A 25,188-nucleotide genomic window follows, 5' to 3' on the forward strand; every position below is an offset into this window, starting at 1 on the left:
CCGCAAAAAGAAAAGGAGTACTTGTGGCACCTTAGAGACTAACAAATTTATTTGAGCATAAGCTTTCGTAAGCTACAGCTCATTTCATCGAGCTCTAGCTCACAAAAGCTTATGCTCATATAAATTTGTTAGTCTCTAAGGTGCCACAAGTACTCCTTTTCTTTTTGTGGATTCTAGCTAACCAGCTATATTGCCCATTGCCCCCCGTAGAAGGGGAGTGCAACACATGCAGGAGCAACTAAGGAAATGGGGGAGGAGGGTCTGCTGTAGAGCCAGTAGACAGACCTTGTTACTGCTTTGCAATCTGAGAGGGAGGCTTCCCTTTCTCCCTCCCTCCCTCACTGCATGGAATGCCCCTACACACAGCCTATTATTTGGGCTTTATAAGGGGATGAGGGTTTGCCCAACCATTAATTTAACCATTTACATTGTTTGAGGATTGAAAGGACCGATCACCAGGTGAATAAGACCAGCACTTGGTAGAACTGAGGAGAGAGTGGGAGGTGGTTTTCTGGCCTTCTGAACCTAGGGACTTACAGGGGACAAAACAGCACCCAAGACAAATTGAGGCAGCCTTAGGCTTTTCAAACTGCACTAGTGGGTAGCAGCTGCCATACAGCTGCTCCGTCAACCATGATTACTCTTTGGCCATACCTCCTTCCTGGCCCTGGTCTTTCCAGAATTTTCCTGATGATGAGGTGGGTGGTGGAGGAGATGGTGTAGGGATAGCTACGCCAGCTGAAAATTGTTACACCAGGGGAATTTCCTCTCCCAGCTGTGCATTAAGATAGCTTTAAATCCTCTTTGCACTGCTAGACTAGCACAAAGGGGACTTCATAATATTTTAAAGCAATTTAGTTATTTTTATAGGGTTTTCATAATTATTTTAACAGAATTGCTTTGCTCTGCTTGAACCATTTATTTTTATTTTTTGTCTTCCTTTCATTTCTTTTGCTAATCAGACATTTTTTGTATTCTGCGAAAGAGAGAAACTTGCAGCAATCAGTGTTATGCCTTGCAATATCTTTTTTTGTGAAGTGGAATTGTCGCCTAACAAAAAGCGGAGATTACCCTCAGCTGCTGTATATTTACCAGGATATAGATGGTCAAAAAAGGTCTTAACAGCTGTAGCTTTTGCCCTAAAGCAGTGACCCAGTTGCATATGTGTCATGGAAAGTGCTTGCAATTCCCCCCACCCCCATGCCCCACAAAGCATAAGTAAGTAGGATGGTAAAAACAGCTTTGAGTAAATTATACAATTGTTGGTGTTAATTTTCATAGTATTATAATCACCTTTCTGATTGCACCATAATAAATAAAGACTCAGAGCCAAAAATAGCAAAATCTATTTTTCCTTTGTGTGTGTGTGCGTGTGTGTGTGTGTGAGAGAGAGAGAGGCTTTTTTCACAAACCAAGTACTAAGAGAAGGAAGCGATGGGAGTTCAACAGAAGGAACTGTTTAACCTGGAAATACAGTTATTCATTCTTTGCTTGAGGACATGATGGTTCATTTTGGCCCTGGTGCTGTGCCACTGACATTAATGGAAGTAAAGTCATTGATTTCAAATGTAGCAGGATCAGTTCCCTCATGACATTTCCTCAAAATTGCATGTACACCAAGGTTAATTTTTTCTTGTGTGTTTGTACAGCATCTTGCACAATACGGTCTGGTTCAAGACTGGGGCTACCATAATACAAATTATTATTATTAATAAAATAATAATTAATAAATTTACTTACACAGATTATTGGATCAATAACTGCAATTAGTAGGTAGCAATTACCCCTTAGAGAAGGAGGCATTACAGGTTCTTCTGGTTAGGTAACAAATTATATATGCCAATACTGTAGAAACAATTGGATTTCTGTCTGCTATAGCAACAGGCATGTGGCTGTGGCATTTAAAACTGCATTGTCAAGGTCTGTTGAGGGGCACCATAATAATAGCTTTAGTCTTTATGGGTCCCTGCTCTGTGCCTTCGCCACCGGACAATTCAGATTATGCAGACCCCGCTATAACAATCTACACATAAGGAATGTACAAACCTATTTCAGCCCAGCTGTTGATTAGATGATGCAGAGTTACCCTACTACTGCAGGCCTGAGATTTGGGGATATATTCCATTACCCGGCGTCTGCATAATACTTTTGTGACAGAGTATACCAGGCCTTCGATGCTCCACGGTCCTTCCATACTCTGCCCCAGGAAAGGAGCAGCAAAGATGGGTCCTCCAAGCCTGCTTAGAGAGGCTGCACAGAAGCAGCCAATCAGAGTGAAGCAGGCTTAGATAAAAGGAGTTGCAGGACCTTAGCAGGTCAGTTCCTGGCTGGGATGAGAGGTGCAAGGAAGGGTGCTTCCTGTTGGAAACAGGAGCTTGATTGGCTGCATTTGCTCAAACTAGAGGAGAGAGGACCTGAGAACTTTAACCCTGAGGTAAGGGGTGAAGATAAAGGAGCCAGGTAGGAAGAGGTGCATGGAAGAAGCAGCAAATTATTGAAGGGAATGGTATATGTCTGCTGTATACAGGTTCCCTGGGTTGGAACCTAGAGGAGTTGGTTGGCCTGGATTCCCCAGCTCTGAGAAGGGGACAAGGCTTGTTTAGAAGCCCAAGCAAAGAACTGAATTTAAAGGCCCTGGAGCTGGGTCTGAAGACCCTGGTGAGAGCAGACAGACAATTTTGTTTGATCCTTTATCTTGGAAGGTGGTCACTTTGACTGTGTGACCCGGCTGGAGGGATGAACCACTGAAGACAGGACAAGGGAGGTTGACAACCTGCAGGCAGCGCCAGGAGTGGGAAAAGGCCTGCAGTATACCACACAGCAGCAGGAGGTGCTCAAGAGGTGAGTGTCTCCCATTACAACTTTCCATACAGTTCTTTTTCTAGGACCTTGTGCACTGGGATAGGGGTAGTGTGAACTGAATTTTAATTAGAAGCAGATAAGAGTGTAAGTAGAAAATTATCCTGCACACAAATACAAAATAACTTGGGGCTCAATGCTGAGTGCTTTGACCTCATCCAGCAAAGCATCTAACCATGTGAGTAGTTTTGTGGGATTAGGTTAGGGTGTTGGGCATCTTGCAGGATCAAGCCCCTGTAGAAGTAAATAGGTACTTCTAGTTTATAAGGTAGTTACTAGTATGTTTGTTGTTATGGAGGTGCCAGTTGTGGCTTCAGGGTTTACACTGAGTTGAATATCATTTGGGTATGTTGGAAAAGGGCATAATTGGCTTAAATATACTATGCTAAATTTACGTGTTCCTCTTGTATATTATAAGCTATGTTTTCATGTAGGCACTAAACTATTTGTTGAATTAAATGATACAAGAGGTTTTTTATTGCTAATGCATGCCATCTTATTGATATTAAAACAAAGATCAGAAGCAGCATGAGTGACTCAGTGAACAAAAATTGCTGTTGAAATAGATACAGCTAATGCACAACCATCTGATCCATATTAGATGATGAGAAGTGAGGTGAAATAGAAGATTAATGAAAACACTCAATGGTAATTTCTGTCTCTCTCCTAAATAAGTGTCAATTTATAGTTTGTGTTGGAATCTAAGTATGGTTTTGGGACCCTTGATATTGGAAAGGAGCTCCATACATGTGGACTCTTATATCTAGAGCTCCTTGCAGGGCTGGGGCCTTGATCTAAATAGAAAAGTTCTGTATTTGTAATGGTTGCCTGTAGACAAATCTTCTACTTTTTGATACAGTGTGCATCTTTGAGCTAGCCAATATTGGTTTCTATCTCAAAGTCTGCAGTAAACTCTTCCTATCCTTCAGTAAAAATGCTGCAGAAATAAATTTCTTATTTAATTTCTACTACTCTTTAAAATAGCAGTTTGCAGAATGCATCTCAGTGTACAGCTAATGACTCATGAGCAATAAGCAACTGTTTAAGTAAAATGCACTATGAAAAAGCTTTTACCAAACAGCATTTTAATATTTTAAATAGATTTTTCCATTGCAGGCTCTTTGTAACTGGATTAGTTCTCTGATGTGTTCTGACAGAGCTGTTGTTAGGGATACTCCATTAACTTTGTCTGTCATCATATTTTCTCCAGTATCCAGCATAACACCCTTATATTTCATAATTTGTATTGCTATCAGTGCTGATTTGTAAATGTGCAAATTATAATTAACAATGGCCACTACTTCTATTAAATATTAAATCATTCTTGCAGCTTATATTTTCCACAGCAGATGGAGCCCTGCAGTATGCAAATCAACTTTCCGTAAGTAGTCAGCAGTTTTTACCTAAATTTTGGCTTTAAAAATACATTTTTTCTGTTATGTTTTCTATCGCATTTAGGTTAATATTTATTCATTGCAGATTCCTTTTCTCCCAATAAGAATTTCATGGACTATTAGATTCTAGCACTGTGGTTTTGTTTCACTTCATTAATAGCTCCTTAATCATATAGCTTGCTTGTAAAGTACAAACGCCTGCTATTTGTACTTATGCTGCAGTATTGCATAAGGAGAGGCATTTAGTTATATTTTAATATGTATAGCAGGAGTAAAAAAAATGCTTCTACCAACGTAATTTTTAATTTGAAAACCAATCTATGTGCACATTTTTTCCAGAATAAGCAAAAGCATTTAAGGTTTTATATTGCGTCTTAAACTTTCTATTAAATGTCATCAGCTGATTGAGGAAAATGTATTGCCAAAATATTAGAGACGTAAAATGTGTAAATGTAATGGATGCTCAGTACATGGAGGGGAATGTAAAAGTCCCAAATTTATCAGGCAACTATAAAGCAGTAAGAAACACTGATATACTGTTACATTTTTCTGATATATTGTATCTTAAACATGAAATTCTTATTTCTGGTATTTACTGCTGCACTTTTGTATTAAAGAACACCGATCCAAAATTAACACAGGTATCCCGACTTCAGAAAAATCTGGAATACAAGCCGCTTTCGTCAGGAAATTCTTTCGCTGTCAGTCAGAGCAATGGGAGAGGCAGCTTTTTCCAGTGGTGGGATCAGAGATTTTATCCAAAAATATGAACAACCTGGTGTGTGTGTGGTTTTAAATGGCTCAGGAAACAGAGAATTCAGAGGCATGAGCTGCCAAATTAAGCAGAGTGATATAAACATCTCTGTGTCTGAGATGATCATTCAGTGAACTGTAATGCCTTGAGCAGGACAGAATTGAATGGTAACAAGTTAGGGTCTTTTCTTCCTGCAATTTTAGAAGAAAGTTTGAATGACATGTTAAATAACATTAGTAATAAGTAATCTGAGTGCACTGGAGAACATGGTATAATTGCACATTTGCATCTTGCTTTATCTCATAATTCTGATTCCCTGTTTACTTTTAGGTATTTAGCAATAAGTTTTAACTTGCATTAGGCCCCGGTAGTATGATGGAATGGAACTCTGGTCAGCTAGTGTGCACCGGGGAAGCCCCATTGATGTGAGTGGGGCTATGAAGATCCTGCTGAGGATCTGGTCTGTTGCTCTCAGAAACACTCTTTGAAACAAATGTGGGGTCCCCCTACAAGTGGCAAGAAGAGGGATATTGATAGCAGAGGAAATTTATGAGCGTTGATGGCCATCTGGGAACTCTTACAGAGTTTAGTTACATAGGGCATGGATAATGCAAAAGATTTTTAATCTGAATGGAAAGAAAGCAACTTCTGGATTTTTCTGACAATACAGTGGTAAGAAACGTCTTTTGAAGAACGTTGCAGGGAAGAGAGAAACATCTTTACCCCACTTGACTTATTCATTTCCATGTCCTTCGATAGGGAAAATTAATTTGGAAAATCAAGCCATGAGCAGAAAAGTGCATACTGGGGGATCATTAGGATTGTTCTGCCTAACATTTCAATTGTTAGAATTGGAGCTTTTACTTTCATCAAGGTTACATGACAGTGTTGCAAATTGGAGAAATGGTTCAGGTCCCTGATCAAAGGGAAAAGGGCCTCAAAGGGACAAACTGAACAGCATACAAAAAAATTAAGGCTGATGATCAGATGGTCTGTTTTCCTCTGATCAACTGGAGCTTAAGGACCCATGCCTTGAAATTGCGATCAGATCAAACTATTTGTACTGATGGAGACCTGTGTGATGGACACCAGTAAAATGTGAAGGAGTGCAAAATAAATTAATACAAGTCTGTATCCATGCTCTTCAGAAATCCAGTGTTAGGTGTTGAGGAGAGAGCAAGGCATGCCAAACTTGGTTTGCCTGGATAGCCCCTGTCAAGGTTCCTTCCCCACTCTGAACTCTAGGGGTACAGATGTAGGGACCTGCATGAAAGCCCCTAAGCTTATTTTTACCAGCTTAGGTTAAATCTTCCCCAAGGTACAAACTATTTTACCTTTTGTCCCTGGACTTTATTGCTGCCACCACCAAGCGTCTAACAGATATAACCGGGAAAGAGCCCACTTGGAAATGTCTTTCCCCCCCCCCCCAAGCCCTACAGCCCCTTTCCTGGGGAAGGCTTGATAAAAATCCTCACCAATTTGCATAGGTGAACACAGACCCAAACCCTTGGATCTTAAGAACAATGAAAAAACATTCAATTTCTTAAAAGAAGAATTTTAATTAAAGAGAAAATAAAAGAATCACTTCTGTAAAATGAGGATGGTAAATACCTTTACAGGGTAATCAGAATAAAAACTTTAGAGAATCCCTCTAGGCTAAACCTTACATTACAAAAAGACACAAACAGGAATATACATTCCATTCAGCACAGCTTATTTTATCTGCCATTTAAACAAAACAGAATCTAACACAATCTAACTAGATTGCTTATTAAGCCTTTACAGCAGTTCTGACCTGCATTCCTGCTCTGGTCCTGGCAAAAGCAACACACAGAGAGAACCCTTTGTTCCCCCCACCTTCCAGCTTTGAAAGTATCTTGTCTCCTCATTGGTCATTTTGGTCAGGTGCCAGCGAGGTTATCTTAGCTTCTTAACCCTTTACAGGTGAAAGGGTTTTTCCTCTGGCCAGGAGGGATTTAAAGGTGGTTAACCTTCCCTTTATATATAAGCCCCAATCTCCTTTTATTAACTGGATAGAAACATCATACTTGGAGAGATTCAAAGATGAGGAAATTTGACCAGATCCGTCAGCCGAACAGAGCTGAATTTTGGAGTCTTGTGGGATGGTTCCATCTGGATGAGAAATTGGAGACAGAGTCAGGGTAATCCTTGGCATAATCAGTTTATTCTCAGAAAGAGAGACAGCCTTTCCACTGAACAGCAATAGGAATGTACAGCACACAAGCACTTGCAGAAATCCTAAACCAGACAGTTCATCTCTGTGCCCAGGAAACAGCTGTATCTCTGTCTTCCTCCTTAGAGGGTCACACTGCACCTGCTGATGCTGTTGACTCCCTAAGCATGGAACCAAGTGCTTTCCCATGCTTTGGAATCTCGTAATACCTGTTAGCACTGTACTTTGTCTCACTTCATGGGTCTGCAGTCTGGCTCCTGGCATCAACCCCATTCTTTGTCCAGCTGCTTTGCACAAAGAGTCTCAGTTGCTCAGGCTGTTGGGCACAGAATGCTCCAGCACAGCCATTTATTTTAATGAAATCTCTGACTGTCTTATATGCAAGACTCCGGATGGTGGGCCATTAGCACTTCTCAGCATATCATGCCATTGGTAAAGAAGTTGGACTATATACAGACATGGTCTGATTTTTCAAAAAGTGTTGAGCACTCCTACCTCCTACTCAAGTTAGTAGGAGCTGTGAGTGCTCAATACCTCTGAAGTTGTAGCCGTTGATGGCTAATGGAAAAAATTGTGTAAACTGATGAAGATCATTAGTCTTTGCAAGGAACCTGTGCTGTCTATTTTAATGCCAGACCAAACACACAGTTATAGCAAAAACATAGAGCAGAAAGTTTGCTGTAGTTCTCTAGAAGAGACCAGGTTGTGTGCAAGTCATTAGACTTTCCGTACTTCGAAACACTCATAAAGGAATCTTGTCTAGAGGAGCTAAAGAAACATGAGCATATCTCAGAACTGATCATTGCCATAATTGCACCCGAGTCTTATTTAAAATCTTCCTTATGAGGAGCTGATATGCAGAGTGAGGAAGCTGTGCTAATGGGCCCAACTGGTAGAAGTTTCCCTTCCTAGGAATAGCTAGAGTTAACAGGTGTTCTGATTTAGTTTTCAGCAGCTAAAATAGCAAGGGTTAGGCAGCCCTTTTGATGGAAACTTGATATTCTCAACATGGGAGGTTTGGGCTCTAAAAATCCTCTAGAAAGGATTTTTGAAAAATCCGGTTGTGTATTTTTTTGTTTTTGTTTTTAAAAAGCATTGGGAAGTGCTGTGGATGACTAAATTTGAAGTCATTCACTGCTTTTCAGACAACACAGTTACATGGGATGGCCAGTCCACAAGAATTAAGTGTGGAAAGGAGAAACACGATCTCAAAAAGGAAATGTCTGTAATTGTTCGTATTTCCAAAAAGTTCCAAGATTAGATGACAACAGGAGGATGTTGTAAATGAAGGATGAAGTTTGTGCAGTACATGGAAAGGCAACAAACCACACTTTTGTTTAGTAGTGGTGAATGTAGGAACAATAAGTCATGTCAAAGCTACTACCTACTCTGGCTTCCACAAATGACTAATCTCCTTTAGATACCTCAGGAACTCATTGGTGGAACAAATAACCTCTAGCTTGACCCCAAAGTCCCTCAAATGACAGTCCAACTGAGCCCATGTTCCTGCTCATTCTCAGGCAAATATTTTAACACTACACATACATACTCTTCCATACCAGTATGCAATGATGGAATTCTTTTTGCCTCTCTCAACTTTTGCCTGGATTTTGAAAGCAAATTATCTTTTTTTTTCCTGTAACTCGCTGTATATTAGCAAGTGGGACAGATTATGGAATTTTCACTCATCCTTATCCTTATCTTGTGGTGTGTGGATAGTTAAACTACTGCAATTGGGCCAAAGCATCTTTCAAACTGTCCATCCCTGCTTAGTTGGGTTGACCCAAATTGTCTAATAATCATGTAAGTGTGACTCACTTCCTGGGAGCAAGGAATGATGCATCTCTATAGGGTGATGGTGCTTTGGCTGACCATGGCAACAAGATTTTTTTTTTTTTTTTTAACAATGACTTTAAAATCAGGCGTATAGGATTAAAGCTAAGGACACTTATTTTGGCAGTAGTTCAGTTTTGTTATAGATTTAAAATTCATGGTCTCTTGAAAAGCACAGGAATGAACTCAATTTATGTACAGAGTACATACATATTTCAGACATATTAAATGTTTTTGAGTTGTGGAAAGGTTTGTCCACTTTCAGACTTCTCACCTCCATTTTTTTTGGATTATCATTTTACTTTTGTTACATATAACGCCAGAGATCAACCATGTTAAGCTATTAGATACCAGATACTACTTAGGAAGACAAGAAATTATGAATCCCTGTTTGGAACATGCTGGTTGGAGAATTGTTAAGAGTAGATTAGTTTTTTTTCATTAGAGAAATTCCAAATTTGAGAAGCTGTTTACAGAGGATGTTTGATGACGCATCTGTGGTGAACTTTACCATACAGCAGTTTCATTTAATTAGATTGTGATCTCTTAATGACTTACTGAGAGAAAAATTTGCTTGCAATGAAAGTTAGAAAATATTAGAAGGGATAAAGGACTTCAGAATACTTGTCCAGAAGAGATTGATAAAAACAGCTGTGAGATGTTTTTAAAATTTTAAATGATTCCTCTTGTTCTTTCATCAAAACAACTTTGCAGTATATCTTGCTTGGTAATCGGAGACACTATATCAAAATACCCTATTGTGTACTGTAATTGGAGCTGGGAAACCTGTCAGGGCTCAATTTTCCCTTCCTCTTCCCTTAACCAATGGTTTTCCTTGTTCTAAGCACATGTGTCATCCCCAAGTGATTAACTGGGGAATTCAGATATGGTGAAGTGTGTCTGTCCCTCTAGATCATTTACAGCACACTCACCCCACTGGCTCCATTTTAAAATATGCTAAGATGGGGAGCAGTGATGGTGGAAATAGCTCTTACAGAAAGGAAGTACATCATTGATGATGCTTGGACTAGCAACCGCTGAGAAGTATTGGTAGAATGAGGAATGTCTTTACTCTGTGTGGTGACATAATGTGGCTGTAAGGCCTCAGGGCTAGCTATTTAGGAGGCAGAACCACCTAAGGAAGAGGGGATGGTTGTGTGTGGGCTTTTTTTGGGGGGTGGGAGAGTGTAGCTATAAAATTCCTGATTCCCCTCACTTGTTACCAAGATACCGTCTAAGAGCCAAAATCTGCTCTAATAACCATTTACAGCATATAACTAGCCCACCCAACTGACAAGCAGCCCAGCCCCAGGAAGGGGAAACATTTCAAGGGGGGCTGGCTTATGCTCAGCTGGTGTTGGCCAAGATGAAGTCACCTTCTCAAGTCCAGCTTCACCCTAAAAACTGCAGTCTTCAAAGTCCAAGATGGCTGCTAGTTGTCTAGAGGACCAGGACTGCAGAGTAGCAGCAAGTGTCACAACATAGCATGGGGTCCAGTGCTGCTAAATGCAGCAAAAAATGACTGGAAATAGTGCAGTAATTCTAAGCCTAAACACAACCTTGGAATATTACACCATTCTTTTTGATCAGGAAAGATCCAGGTTTCCTGATGTGCTGACAACGCATAAACCTTTTCACTGCTCCAGAAACCTGTGTTAGCTTTGTCTGTATTCTGCAAATATTTGTGATTCTCTCCAGATTCCTTGGTACTGTCTGAATTGTGAGGCAGCATGACTTACAATACTGGGTGGGTTTTATTGATTTATTTATTTAAGTTCTTGAACATCTAATTGAATCATAAGTACCTCATTTACCTGCTGCCCGGTGGGTGTAAGTCTGAAGCAGCAATGTTCCCTTGCTTGTCAAAATGTGAACAAGTTACCCTAAAAGTCAATTATAAATACATGCAAAGGCTAGAGTGCCACATTGTAAAATGGCTTAATTGAAATAATAATTTTGGCATTCTGTTTTTTTAAATGCAGATGTTTTGATTTAATACTTGCTCTCCCCTTGTAGCAACTCTAATAGAGTTTTACTTTCTTTGAGTGAGTCATCTTGCATATGATTCTGTAAGTGTGGAATATTCATTGTGATTGGCTGAGCATCCCTGAGAGCTTTATAAGCACACAGTGCATATTCAGAGAGGGGTCAATCAAATCCTTTTTTGTGCTTCCCCTCTGGTAGTTAGTTCCTGCAGATCATGCAGAGAATTCCATAACCAGAAGAATCGTGTCCTTGAAACAGTTGTTTACCTTCAAAAAAATAATTTCCCTGTATACCAAAAAACCCCAAACAATTAAAAATAAAATTCTGTGCTGCGACAATATTGTAAAGTTGGTGTCTGCTGACACAAGTGGCATGGCACAATTACTATTACATGCATGCAGCAACCTGGATGGCATGTGCCACTACAGTACAGAAGAATTGACATGACTAACACTTAAAAAAATGGACGATGGTTCTAATTTGTTTGTTCACAATCGCTGGTCCCACTAGAAATGGTCCTACTGGTTGGAAAGTTTAACTGGTTTGATAGATTTCCCCTTGTTATAAATAGGAAATACTGGTAAAACAGTTGCAAGTTTCTTCTAGGATGAAAGCAACTCTGAAGACTTTAAACATTTGACATACTTTGTTTTCTTACTGCAGAAATAAAATTTATTCTCAGGCCTGTATACTGAATTAAGAGCATTTTTTGTGTGAAGAATTCTTAAAGGAAATATTGTTCAGTAGTGCCTTGAGCTCCTGGTCAAGATCATTGCTCCATTGTACTAGGCACTGCAGAGACACACAGGTTGATTTAGTCTCTGCCCCCAAAGAGCTTACATGCTAAATAGACAAGAGGGAGAAAAGAAGCATTGTTACCCTCTTTTTACAGATGGAGAAGCGAGGCCCCGAGAGATTGACTTGTCTGGGGCAGAACCAAGAATTCAACCCAGCTCTCCCGTCCAATGCCCTCACCTTAAGACCAACCTCTCTCTAATTCTCAGGTTTTGTTCTGGTGAATACAGAATAAACTCCACAGCATCCATGGTGTGCAAGATTGACATAATGGTTATTTCACAGGATGGCATTTGCTTCCATGCAGAGGTTCAGAACAACTCCTATGCTAATGTAAGTTCCCTGAGGTCTGGCACTGGCCTCTTTGCACTCCAGTAAGGAGCTCTTTTGAATAGATACTTTGTAAAGGGAGAAATGGACATAATTGGAAGCTTTGCTTTGAATACTCTGCACTGTGGACAATATGAACTACGTAACTTATAGGCAGAACCATTATTTCCCACATAACATCAGAAGGACATGCAGTATATAGGCCAAACTCATGCAAGTAGCCCCATTGAAGCCAAATCCCCTCTGCTTTACTAAAGCAATCAGGATTTGGTGCTGCATGCCCTTTTAGTAGACTGGTCCTCTATTGCACTGTGCATTTTATGGGAGATAAATGGGTTATTTCCATTTATCGAGTTTATGAGGAATGCCTAAAGCTCTAAAACAATATTTTAGAAAATATAGCACAGCTTATAGTCTGTCTTTGGGGTGGGAAGCAAATCAGCTATGGATTAGGCCATCAAGACTCAAAAGCATAATTTGAAATGATAAACGTATCCATTTTAAGTTATACATTACTTTGCATAGTTAATATCACTATAATTAGTCATAGTTCCTGTAATTTATTGAGATGCTCAGCCCCTCTAGTGTACTATAGTGACGAATGTTGGAAGTGCAACTTTGGAAGCAGGAATCAAGAAAATTAGTAACAGTTGGAGAATTAGCATGTAAATCAACAATATCCTTTCTCTTGTATCTTGAAAACCAAGGGTATGCATCACATGCTGCATAACGAACGGGAGTGCAAAAGTTAGAATTGCAACCTGATCTACATGAATAGGTCTGCTTTTACACCAAGAAATGTTTAAAATCTTCTCAAATGTTAGAGTAAATCTGTAGTAAATATTTAAACTATGTATAACTCGTCACAAATAAATTAAGCTGATTTTATGCATTCTCTTTAATTAGAAGGGCACAGCATTTGTTGAAACGTGATTGGTATTATTCATTAAGCAAAAAAATTCTCATTTGTATCTTATTATCACTATTCTGCATAAACCAACACAATTTGTCATGAACTCCCTCATTTGCTGTATCCTCAAAAAGCAGATTATGCTTATTTTTCATTTGGACAGTGGAAAATCAAGCCAGGTGTTTGGCAGCACCAGAGTGTTCAGGTGTAACTGTGCCAGTGATGGTACATTACTAGTAGCGTGGATGAAGAATGAGGCATAGAGAATCTTGGGACTGAGGTGCCTAGAGGCCCATTCCTTAGAGTGGTCCTGCTGATGAGACAGGTGGTGGTGTACAGAACCTTAAAGAAAAAAAAACAGCCTCCAAACACACTTTTTGTAATGTCAGCCTTTCCCATTCAATTAGAAACTAAAAGTGCTTGCACATACTGCTGCTGTGTTTAAGTATCAAGGTATGTTTGTGATTGAAGTCTTCATCGGGGTGATACCTTTGTCTTAGAATTGTTAAGCCTTATATTTAATAGTTAAACACACACATAATGTACATCTTCCTGGAGGCACCGTCATGAGCTTCACCCATTGTGGGGTCTGAGAGCCACAGAGTACTGCAATAAATTGTACATACAGGACTGGTAAATGATCTCAAATACAGTATATTATACGGGTGGGTTAGTTTTGTTGTATGTATACCTTGTGCCCTTTTTTTTTCTTGACTTTTTAAAAATCTCTTTAAATATATCATACTTGAATCTCTTATTTACATAAGTGTAAATTAGCAGTAATACTCCAGATGTCAGTGGTGTTGCACCAGTGTAAAATTGGTGCGACTTGAGTAGCAGGCTTCCCGTTTCAATTCACTTTTTGTAGCTTTCAGAACTACTGTGAGCATCATGGTCCAGTTGCAGGGGCATAGATATGGGAGTTGTCATGTTGTCTGGAGTGGCTCACATTCCAGAGTGCCAGCCTTATGACAGACTATCAAAAAGCAGGGCAGACATCTCAAACTTGTTTGTTTGTATGTTCTATAATTAGATTTCACCAACCCAGTAACAAATGTGAATTCCCAAAGTACTATAATAGTCTTATAATGGAGTCACAGACAGTTCCCTTTGATACTCCAGTCCATCTTGCAACCCAGGCAAGATGGACTTAGTGATAAATGATCACTTACACCAGCAATCACAAAATATCCAGGTTGCTCCTGATCCAAGAGACTAGTCATTTACCCCAGGTCAATCTGTACCTTAGATCTCACACTAAAGACAATGCCTGTAGCTAAGCCTGTAATAAACTAACTAAAGGTTTATCAACTAGGAAAAAGAAGTGAGTTATTTTCAGGTTCAAGCAAGCATATCTAGACAAACGAATTTCAGTCCTGTGATTCAAAAGGTGACAAAGTTGTAGTAATCTGTCAACTCAAAATGTTTTTCAGGGCTAACCCATGCCAAGCAGCATGGGGATCTCTTTGCTTATGTTTTGGAATCTTTGCCCCTCAGAATCAATACAGCATAAAAGAGATTCAGTTTCTTCTTGTCAGGCATTTTTATCCCTTCCACTCCAGAGTCCAAATTGATGGGATGGGTTTATGCATAGGTTTCTCCTTCCTGGAGGGAGTGAGGAATGCTGTCAACAGGGCTTCTGTCCTTTGATGCTACACAGTCTCTCATTTGCCTTCAGTGGGCCACCCATTATGTAGGACAAGCACCTTACCTTAATTAATGCTACTTTTCCTGTGTGGTGGTTTACAATGCAAACACTCAGTATACCTTTATACCATGGAGCATTGAAGTTATAAGTGATATCAATACATGCAGCATCCTATGACCATTTTATAAAGCCTAAGCACTAAATACATTCATCAGCTTAACATCTAATATCAATTTCGATCATGCTAACACAGAGGTAAGGAAGACTGGTTTCCAGCTGTGCATTTGTAAGTGTTCAGTGAGGCCGGGGCCTTGGCATGAGCTGGCACCTGGTCGTTCAGCATCACAGAAGACGAGAGACCTGGGTTCTGGTTCTGCCATGAACTGTGTGAAACTGGCAAGTAATTTAACTCATCTGTTCCTTATCTTCTAATTAGGGATAATTATCTTTAATACTAATCTTGGTAAACCTGTGATTGGAAAGTGCTGTAGAAGTGCTTAAGTGTTGTTGTTGCTGTTTCCACATCAAGTGGACAACAGCCTAGGCTCTCCAGATACTATAGTGATGAAGATGGTATAGGAATCTATACCAAATAACCTGTAGAAGTGGGAAGCCAAATAAGCAAGGGTTCTGGAACAATTTTTATAGTGGAGATGCTGATGATGGAAACCATGTATTTGGTATTTGTTTGTTACTACTTCAAGCCAGTGGTGTGGCAACACCCCTTAGTTCCAGCACCACTTCAAAGAAGATTTTTAATACATATGTATCCTAGAGTTGGGTACCCAAAGTTGGGGCATGGAAGGCAAAGACTGTTGAATCCTGCTCCCAGGAGAAAGTTGGGAGAATCCCATGATGATGCCCCCAGGCTTTCTGTCCTAAACTGTTGCATTGCTGTGATGATACTGCTGATACCCAGCCAGCCTCTCCAGGCCCTGTTATCGCCCAACATGACAGCAGGTAGTGTCACACACCCAACTGAGTACCTAAGTGCTTTACCTAAGCCACTCATGGACCAACAATAAAGTCACCAGCCAATTTCCCAGCTCCCCAGTCTTGCACCCCTGCTGGAGTATAAACCCAAAATTATACTGTCTTGACCTGCACAGGGCTCATTAAATAGTCCGCTCCCCCCTCGATGTGGGGAAGATATGCACAAGCCTTTGTTAACAGAGCTAAGATTCCCTAACACTTCACACACTGGTTAATATAAAACAGGTTTATTAACTACAGAAAGATAGATTTGTGATTATAAGTGATAGCAAACAGATCAAAGCAGGTTACCAAGAAAATTAAACAATCATAATATAAGTCTCATACACACTGGATAGGATTTGAATCAGCAATATCTCACCTGAACTGATGATACAAGCAGATTTTAGCTTCCTTACACAGGCAGGGCTTTCTTCTTTCCCACTTGGGACCCCCCTTCCCAAGTTCAGTCTTTGTTCCTCTGGTGTTTCCAGGTGTTGTCTTGCAGGGAAGTGAGTCCTAGTCATTATGTCACTTCCCCCTTATATAGTTTTTCCTTAGGACGGGAACCCCTTTCTTCCAAACCAGGTTCCCATCCCAGTTGTGGAAAAGTACAGGTACCAAAATGGAGTTCAGTATCATGTGGGCTGGTCACATGACCTTTCATTCCTTGCTGAGTCAAAGCAGCCGTTATTCATAGACTGGCTGAAGCATTCCCAGGTGAGGACAAGCCTTTTCCATGGTCCATTGTCTTTGTTGATGGGCTATTAGCACTGTTTAACTTCATTGTTGTTGTACTTGAAAGGCTAGTTGTGGGTGTTTCCAACTACAACATCTTTCAGTAACACATAGCAAAACTTCATAACTTCACATACAATGACAGCACATACAATCCAACAAGATATTAGTGTTTAGCAGATCAGAACTTTTAGAATGATACCTCACAAGGCATACTTTGTACAAAACATATCATAATTACATCACCATGGTAAATATGGGGTGCTCTGGAGTACAGAATGTCATACCTGGGTTCAAATCTTGATGACTACCCAAATGGGGGGGAACAGTATGTGATTGTGTAATGAGAGATCACAACGCAATGAGAGATCACAACGCATAGATACAAGGGGGCTGAATTCAGGTTGCACAAATAACTAATCCTGACATTTCCCATTTTATAGGTGCTTGACTTTGCAGTCTTAAGGTTGTGTGTGTGTGTGTGTGTGTGTGTGTGTGTATTGGGTGGAGGGTAAGCATTTACTGGGAAACTGTAGGCCACTAGTTTGCATCCAGGCCAGCTCAGCAGGGAACTGAGGGCTGTAATCATGTAATGAATGTTTGGTAGCTCATATGTGACATGAGTTTAGTGGGTCTGAGCTCCAGCTCCCACATCAGAAACCTTCCACCATGCTTTGCACTTACTGGCACATTCAGCAGAGATGCCAAGACCTCCATGGACCACAAAGACTTAACTATTCTACTATCCCTAGAGAAAGTTCCCAACCCCCCCAGATGAGGCTTCTGGCAGGACAATGAATGTGTGAAGCTTTCTCTGCTACTGCCCTGTATAAGCAAGACAACTTCATTCACCACATTAGCATTAAAACCTCACAATTAGTTTAAAGTTGAAATGTGTAGTTATATAGTAATAATTTGCAAATATACAAATTAGCTCATTAAATAATTTGCATTAAATAGAATACATAGCAGCTATGAAACAGCAGCTACATTGCATCCCAGAGGTGGCTGACTTTCAGTGCTGGGTGAAATTATTTTTGTAGACTGTGTATATTTTATTAAACCACTACTAGGATCCTTCACTAAGAATGGCGCTTAATCAGTGTTCCTTGATAATAAAAACTTAAAGGAGCCTGACCTATTTTATCCAATAGAGCACAGTTGTATCAATAGTAATGTCTAAACATTACAAGCAGAAGGTAAGTGTGTTTCATGTTGTTTGTGCTGATGGGTGGAGTGAGTGGAAGTGGTTAGGCTGCCTTAGGATCACTGTCTTGCAGGTGAAATTCAGTTAGCTCCATCCCATACCTCCCTTATAATTCTGGATCCTAGTAATTCCAGCATTATCTGTGTTTTTTTTTTTTTTTTTTTTTCTTTAAAGACATCAGATCCTTAATGGAAAAACCACTGTTAGCTATGCATTCATTAGAATTGGAAACGGAGAGTCACTTTTCTAGCCTGGAGCCAGAAGATGGGCTATCTTGGAGGCAGGGTTGATAGCTTTTGAATACTAGATGAAGTCTATAGATACAAGACTGGTATCATATGACAAGAGCCTTGAGCAGATGGATGACTGTGTGTATGCACTGTAGGCTGCTCTTAATTTACTATCAAGAGACAATGCTGCTTTAAAATTAAAAATGAGTCATTGAAAAATAGCCTGAGAGGTCACAGCCTGTGGATTTGAAGCTTCCTGGTAGGCCTGGATTGAGGAGCTATATGCTGTTTGAAGTTATGAAAACTGCATTTTATAAAAGAAGGAAATGTAATTTTCTCTTGCTAGCTTTACAGAGGCATCTGAACTATGCTCAAATAACTATTCATAATCTGTATTTGTAATGTAAAAGTTCATGTTACTAAATGGAATAAACAGGCCTTGGTACTCAGACCAGGTATAGATTATAAAAGGCAAAGCTTTGTAAGATCAATGAATTGTAAAGTGCTAAAGTGAGAGGTTTAAGTGTCTAACTGTACTTTTAAAACTCTTGCATTTTCCATTTACAAGAAAAGCTCCCATTTGTTACTCCTCCTTGCAGACCTCTGGACATTTTTGGGTGTGTCGGGGAAAGGCATGTTCATGCTTTAATCTTTAGGTGAAAAGCTCCTCTTGTATCTCTTGAAGAAATGGCAACAGATCCCAATTTCAGTACTTCAGGGCTTATCTAGAGGCTTCCGTGCTCCAAATGGAACAAATCACACATCAGGTCCTGTGTAGAATTCCTGAAAAATGAGTTGTGTGGCCAAGAGAGAGACCATTTCACCAGTCAGGTAGAATAGGGAGCGCTGGAGACCCAGGACTTTCCTAAGCCATGGAGAAGGGCACTCTTCTACTGCTTGCAGAGGAGAGGGAGCACAGCTCCCTCTAATTTTCTACCAGCTGTCCCATTGCTTATGTGATTTCATTTTCTCTGAGAAAAGCAACTGGCTGAGACTAAGAGCTTGTTTTCACTACTGAGGCTAGTTAACCTAAGTTATGCTACTCCAGCTATGTGAATAACATAGCTGGAGTCGACATAGCTTAGATCAACTTACCCCAGTGTCTTCACCGCTCTGCATCAATGGGAGATGCTCTTCGGTCGACTTCCCTTACTCTTCTAGGAGAGCGGGAGTACTGGGGTCAACCGGAGAGCACTCTGCCATTGATTTAGTGGGTCTTCATTAGACCCGCTAAATGGACACTCGCTGCATTGAGTGCAGCAGCGTTGATCTCTCCAGTAGCGAAGACCAGCCCTAAGCCTGAGGAAGATTACTAGGGAGAGCAGATAATACAATAGGCAGTGTATTTTATTTTATGGCAGAGTCCATTCCTGGACCCTCAGGTGCTGATGAGGTGGGGGCCCATGAAGACTCTACACAGCTCATAGCTGGTGCGGCAGCAGATACGACATTTTGGATGGCCCTGGCCTCCTGCAGATTCTAGGGATCTGCCAGGTTTGGGAATCATAGAAGATTAGGGTCAGAAGAGATCTCAGGAGGCCATCTAGTCCAACCCTCTGCTCAAAGCAGGACCAACCCCACTAAATCATCCCAGCCAGGGCTTTGTCAAGCTGGGCCTGAAAAACCTCTAAGGATGGAGATTCCACCACCTCCCTAGGTAACCCATTCCAGTGCTTCATCACCCTCCTAGTGAAATAGTTTTTCCCAATATCCAACCTAGATGTCCCCCATAGCAACTTGAGACCATTGCTCCTTGTTCTGTCATCTGCCACCACTGAGAACACGCTAGCTCCAGCCTCTTTGGAACCCACATTCAAGTAGTTGAAGGCTGCTATCAAATGCCCCCTCGCTCTTCTCTTCTGCAGACTAAATAAGCCCAGTTCTCTCAGCCTCTCCTCATAAGTCATGTGCCCCAGCCCCCTAATAATTTTTGTTGCCCTCTGCTGGACTTTCTCCAATTTGTCCATATCCTTTCTGTAGTGGGGGGCCCAAAACTGGATGCACTATTCCAGATGTGGCCTCACCAGTGCTGAATAGAAGGGAATAATCACTTGCCTCAATCCGCTGGCAATGCTCCTACTAATGCAGCTAAATATGCCATTAGCCTTCTTGGCATTAAGGACACACTGTTGAATAATATCCAGCTTCTCGTCCACTGTAATCCCCAGGTCCCCAGGAAGGGCCTCCTGGGGATTACCGGGGGGGGGGGGGTTGGAGGGGGAAGGTCAATGCCATATTCTAGAGGGGACACAAGGGGATCCTTGAAGAGATCCTTCTCCACAGCTCCCTTTCTCAAGTATCAGAGGAGTGGTGGATCTGGGCCTAAGTGAGGAAAGATTAAGCGTGTATCACATTCTTGCCATTAGAAATTATGCTCAGATAGAATAGGCACATGAGAATCAAGCCAGAATCAGATAGAATAGGCACATGAGAATCAACAACATTCTTTTAAGAACATAGTTGAATGGAGCGGAGTGCAACAACTTGTTTCCTTCTGTCCACAGGTGGGAGAAGTAAATGACTCACCTCATTCCACCTCCTTTGTTTTGTCACTTTATGATCTGTGCAGTGAAAGAGCAGTTTGTGAACAATTTCTAGATTTTGATGGGCAGGTTATGTTTGGGTTTTGTTGATTAATTGGTACATGACAAGTCTGTTCACGTTTCCTATATTCTTCTAAAGTCAAAGTGATGATGCACCACCTGCAGTAGGGAAAGAGCCTTCCCAGGGGATAGCTAACTGGGGCCCTTGACTCCAACTCCTCTTTCAGGAGACTATTATTTTGGAGGGGGTTGTGTGGAGAGAGGTGGAGGGCAGAATTATATTGGTGCCACTTCACAGATTATACCTGGGCTTCAGCATGCGTTCATCCTAGGATGATGATGTCGGAGTATTCAGTGATGAAGAGAAATAGACATAAAGGTCCTTTTCTGATTTTGGCAACTAGAATAAGACATTTGGGATGACAGACATATTATAAGCGCACCCCAGATCTGGAAGTAGCTTATTAAAAAGAGACTGTGTGTAAAGTAAGTATGAATATATGACAAGCAGATCTGCAATACCTAAGTGAAAAAGAGATCCAGAGAATGATTCTAAATTAAATCTACTCTCTCTCTGGGCTGAGAGGCCATGGTAGGGTTTCACCCAATGCAGAGGACACATCCTCTGCTGGTGTAAAACACTATAGTTTCATGGCTATGTTTATGCCAGATGATAACATGACCCTTATTGCCCAAATTTGGACCACATAATTCTGACTTCAGTCATTATAGGATTACCGTTTTGAGTTTTGACTGAGTCAGGTCTGCAGGGTTGGATATTTAAACAGTGTCTGAAATCTTTTGACTTCCTTTCCAGTGCATAGAATTAGAGCCACAGTGAAACTTAAACTCTACGTGGAAAGAATGAAAAGTCAACGTGCTGTGTATTGAAGAATACAATGACAGTACCAAAAGGGCTGATGCTAAGTATATGTTTTATTAACACACTCAGTGGTACCAGTCATTTTCCTGTACTTTTCATGATGAATGCAAGTGATTTTTCCCTCCCTCCTTCATTGGCTTAGTTTTGTGAAAACAGGATAGGGAAACTCTCTTTGTTTTAAAGTCAAATATGAAATTGCACAGGATTCTAATACCTTACAGAAGATTTTTGTTCTATAAACCAATGTTTTTTCAGTTGGATAACGCAAAAGCAAATGTTTCCTTCACTTCTGTAAATAATAAGCAAAATATTTTTTAAAATGATGCTCAGCTTTCATATGTTACAACTACACTAAATTAGAAGACAAATGAGTTTTGATTTTTACTCTAGCAGAAAACAACATTCTTTTAAGAACATAATTTAAAATAAAATGTGTAATGTGGCTCCAATTATTATATAGTGTGGAAAGCAATAAAAATGGAAGCAAACTAATCATGTTTTTATTTTCAGCTGCCCAGTTATGTGCTAGGCCCTTCACCAAACACTTATTCACTTGCTTAATTTTAAACGTGAGTATTTTCACTGAAGTGAGTTGACTATTGTCATGATTAAAGCTAAGCATACTTTTTTTTTTTTTTTTTTTTTTTTTTGGCTGGTTTGGGGCCCAAATAAAGACATGGTCCCTGTCCTGAGAGCTTAGAATCTAAGTGTTACAGGACACAGATAAGGGCCAGACCAAACCACAATAAAGGGGTGAGGAAGGAGAAAGCAAAAACAAAGATGACAATACAAAGATCACTGGTAGCTCACTGAGGTACATAGGCACTTTGACTCCATTCGTACTTTTTATTTTAAAATACATTTCCTCCATTTTCACTCCTTACAGCCAAGATGCAGAAATGAGGTGTTTTTTTTTTTTTAAGTGGATGGGGCCTAGGAGATGACTTAGGGGAACTGTTTGTGAAGGATGTTCTAAGCAACAGGGACACCCTGGAAGAAGGTGAGAGAGGTTTGTGAGAGAAGGAGATGAGAGGTACTGAAGCTGGTGTCATTGGGGCCAGTGTTCCTTGTTTCACAGACTGTAAGGCTAGAATGGACTATTGTGATCATCTCTAGTTTGATCCTCCTGCATAACACAGGCCACAGAACTTCCCTGAACTAATTCTTGTTTGAAGTAGAGTGTGTCTCTTAGAAAAAAAATCCAATCTTAATTTTAAAACTGCCAGTGATGGGGAGTCCACCACAGATAGCCCTTGGTGAATTGTTCCAATTGTTAATTACCCTTACTGCTAAAAATGTGTTTGGGAATGATCCTACAAACTCCAGTAGTCCATGGGACAATACTCAGTAAAAATCACTATGTTGGATAGTGTTTGCAGAATCAGACCCGATGTTAATAGAAAACAATGAACAACTACTGGAATTTTAGAAACTATTTTACTTTCCACCTCTCAGTTGGGACCACAATGTAATAAAACCAACATTCAACTGCAAAATATTTTACAAACTTGCAAAACTTCTCTAGACCGAGAGAAGAGTCAGGTGCATCACAACACCGCTCTGTAGGTAAGCAGTCATATTGCCATTTTACAGATGAAACGTGGAAGCAGAGATCAAATGGTTTGCTCAAGGCTACAGAGGAATCAAGTATCGGAGCCAAGATTAGAACTGAGAAGTTTCTGGTTCCCAGTTCAGTATTCAATTCACAGCAGAGTGACATTTCCAGAGCAAACCATTGTAAATATGTACATAAATGATAAATATTAACCTGTACCTTATTGTGTCCAGTAAGTAGTTACTAGTAGACAATGAGTATTGGAGAGGTAATAATTAATGCTATATGTAAGGAGTCCTGAACACTTAACGTGGTGTATAAATAATGATCCATCTTATAAAAGAATGTATACTATGTAGGTCTTCCTAGCAATAAACATAGTCTCTTGTATTTACTTACAACTAGTAGGGCTGCATCTATAGACCAAATTATGCATGCAGTGTCTCTGATCTTTTATTGGATCTTTTATGTATTTGTGATATGTATTGTGCATTTGATTCATTGGACTGAGTTTATCAAAGAGATAGTGGGTAGATACTGTATTTTGTCTTTCAAATTATAATGAATAAATGGCATTCCTATTTGTTAAAACTGGAAAGCTGATAGATGATAAATACCAGATTTCTATTTTCATTGAAAAACATCACATATGTAGATAATAGCACAATTTTATTTTTACAGTATGGAATGCTAGTTTCTATGAATACAAAATTTTACCAGCTTACACACTACTGTTGCTTATTCGCTTTGCTGTTTAGTTTACATGGTCTCTTGTACCACAGGGTGGGAAGTGATGCAGGAAGATAAGTTCTGAGTCAGAGGCCATCAAAGTCAATGAAGAGACTCCTATTGACTTCCTTGAACTTGGGATCCCCCACCCCAGAGCTTGCACCCCCAACCAATGTGTTCAACCCCTCCTGCTCCCCAATCTCCTGTCCCAGCCCAGTGAAAATGAGCGAGTGAGTGAGGGTGGGGGAGAGCGAGTGACAGAGGGTGTGGGGATGGAGTGAGCTGGGGCAGAGCCTCTGAGAAGAGTGGGACAGGCCTTCAGGGAAGGGGATGGGATGTTCAGTTTTGTGCAATTAGAAAGTTGGCAATCCTATATCATGTCCTTCACTCTTACCTCTCCCACCCCCAATATTCAATAGCCCAGTGGTTAGGGCACTCACCTAGGTTATTTATTGGGTCAGAGAGAGAGAGTGAGAATCACTATTGTTGACCTGTGACCTTTCTCTGCTTCCCCTGCATTTGCTGTTTCAATAAGAGTAATGATATTATCAGAGATGTATCTTGATATTATCAGACTGATCTTGCTGTGTTGCTTATTAGTTTGAAACATACCTGGGCACAAATAGGTGAACATACGTAATTGGGTTATCAGGCTTGCTGCATTAAGGATTTGCTGTATTAGCAGGAATTTTATAAGAAGTAGTTATTGCTAAGGGCTGGGTTTTAGTTATAACAGTACAGGCCTAAAGGAATATAACCCGAGGTCATATTTTTGCATCTTCATTCAGAGAGGATAAACAGGAGACCACGAAAGGGATAATACGCTACACACGTCTTGTGAAAAAGGAGTTTTGGCAGTTAGGCCACTATGCAGTAGTAGCTTGTGTTGACACATAGGAATTGTTAGGAAATAATTGAAAAAGGATTGATATAAATGGTTAATAATAATAATAATAATAATAATAATGATTAGGGTTAATTATGTACACTCAGAATGCCACAGCTGGAATAGGGGCAGACATTATTCCTCTGATGTTTGGGGTATCAGAACAAATATGGGTATGCATCCATGACATCTGCGTAATGTGGGGTATGAAGCACCATACCTAGTTACCTTTCCTGGTTGAGATGTGGAGCCCTCAGGTGATTAGACTCAGGGATGACTCATGAGACTCTAAGATGGACTCATTACAGGTGGTTAGGGCATTCAGCTGGGATGGGGGACAGACCTGTGTTCTAGTCTTTGCTTTGATTACTGTTTAGTTATTTATACAAAGTTGAGCCGCTTCAAAGGCAAGACAGAGAGAGACCCACCCCAGAATACCCAATACTTACTATTGAGAGCATCCTACCTGAAATGTGGAAGACTGAAATCTTTGCTCCTGTTTTGAATCTGGATCTCCTATATTCCAGACAAGTGCCCGAGCCACTGGGCTATTGAGTGTAAGGGAGCACCACCACCTTCTCCTCCTTGTTTTTCTGAATGCCACTTAAGGTCTCTTGAGAAATTAGCCTGAAAAAACTTTTTTTAATTAAAACTATTTAGCAAATTTGTTGTGAATTTGTTAACAGTTTGGGGTTGACCAAAATTATCATTTGAATAAAACCCAAAGTGTTTTGATAGGAGC

At 40.3% G+C, this 25,188-nt stretch overlaps 1 long non-coding RNA gene across 4 annotated transcripts in view; it reads left to right on the forward strand.

The window, feature by feature from the left end:
- Nucleotides 1-2,230: 2,230 nt before the first annotated feature.
- LOC119859665 overlaps nt 2,231-25,188 on the forward strand; it is a 67,962-nt gene continuing 45,004 nt past the window's right edge. For 2 of the 4 annotated variants that reach the window (XR_006273805.1, XR_005294296.2), the window contains exons 1-3: nt 2,231-2,434; nt 2,703-2,841; nt 4,190-4,240. This is a non-coding gene — a long non-coding RNA (uncharacterized LOC119859665). Of the gene's footprint in view, nt 2,461-2,702; nt 2,842-4,189; nt 4,241-25,188 lie in introns of all 4 variants that reach the window. The other 2 variants (XR_005294295.2, XR_005294294.2) reach the window with 2 other exon arrangements.

This window comes from Dermochelys coriacea, chromosome 8 (assembly GCF_009764565.3).
Source record: "Dermochelys coriacea isolate rDerCor1 chromosome 8, rDerCor1.pri.v4, whole genome shotgun sequence".
Lineage (NCBI taxonomy): Eukaryota > Metazoa > Chordata > Testudines > Dermochelyidae > Dermochelys > Dermochelys coriacea.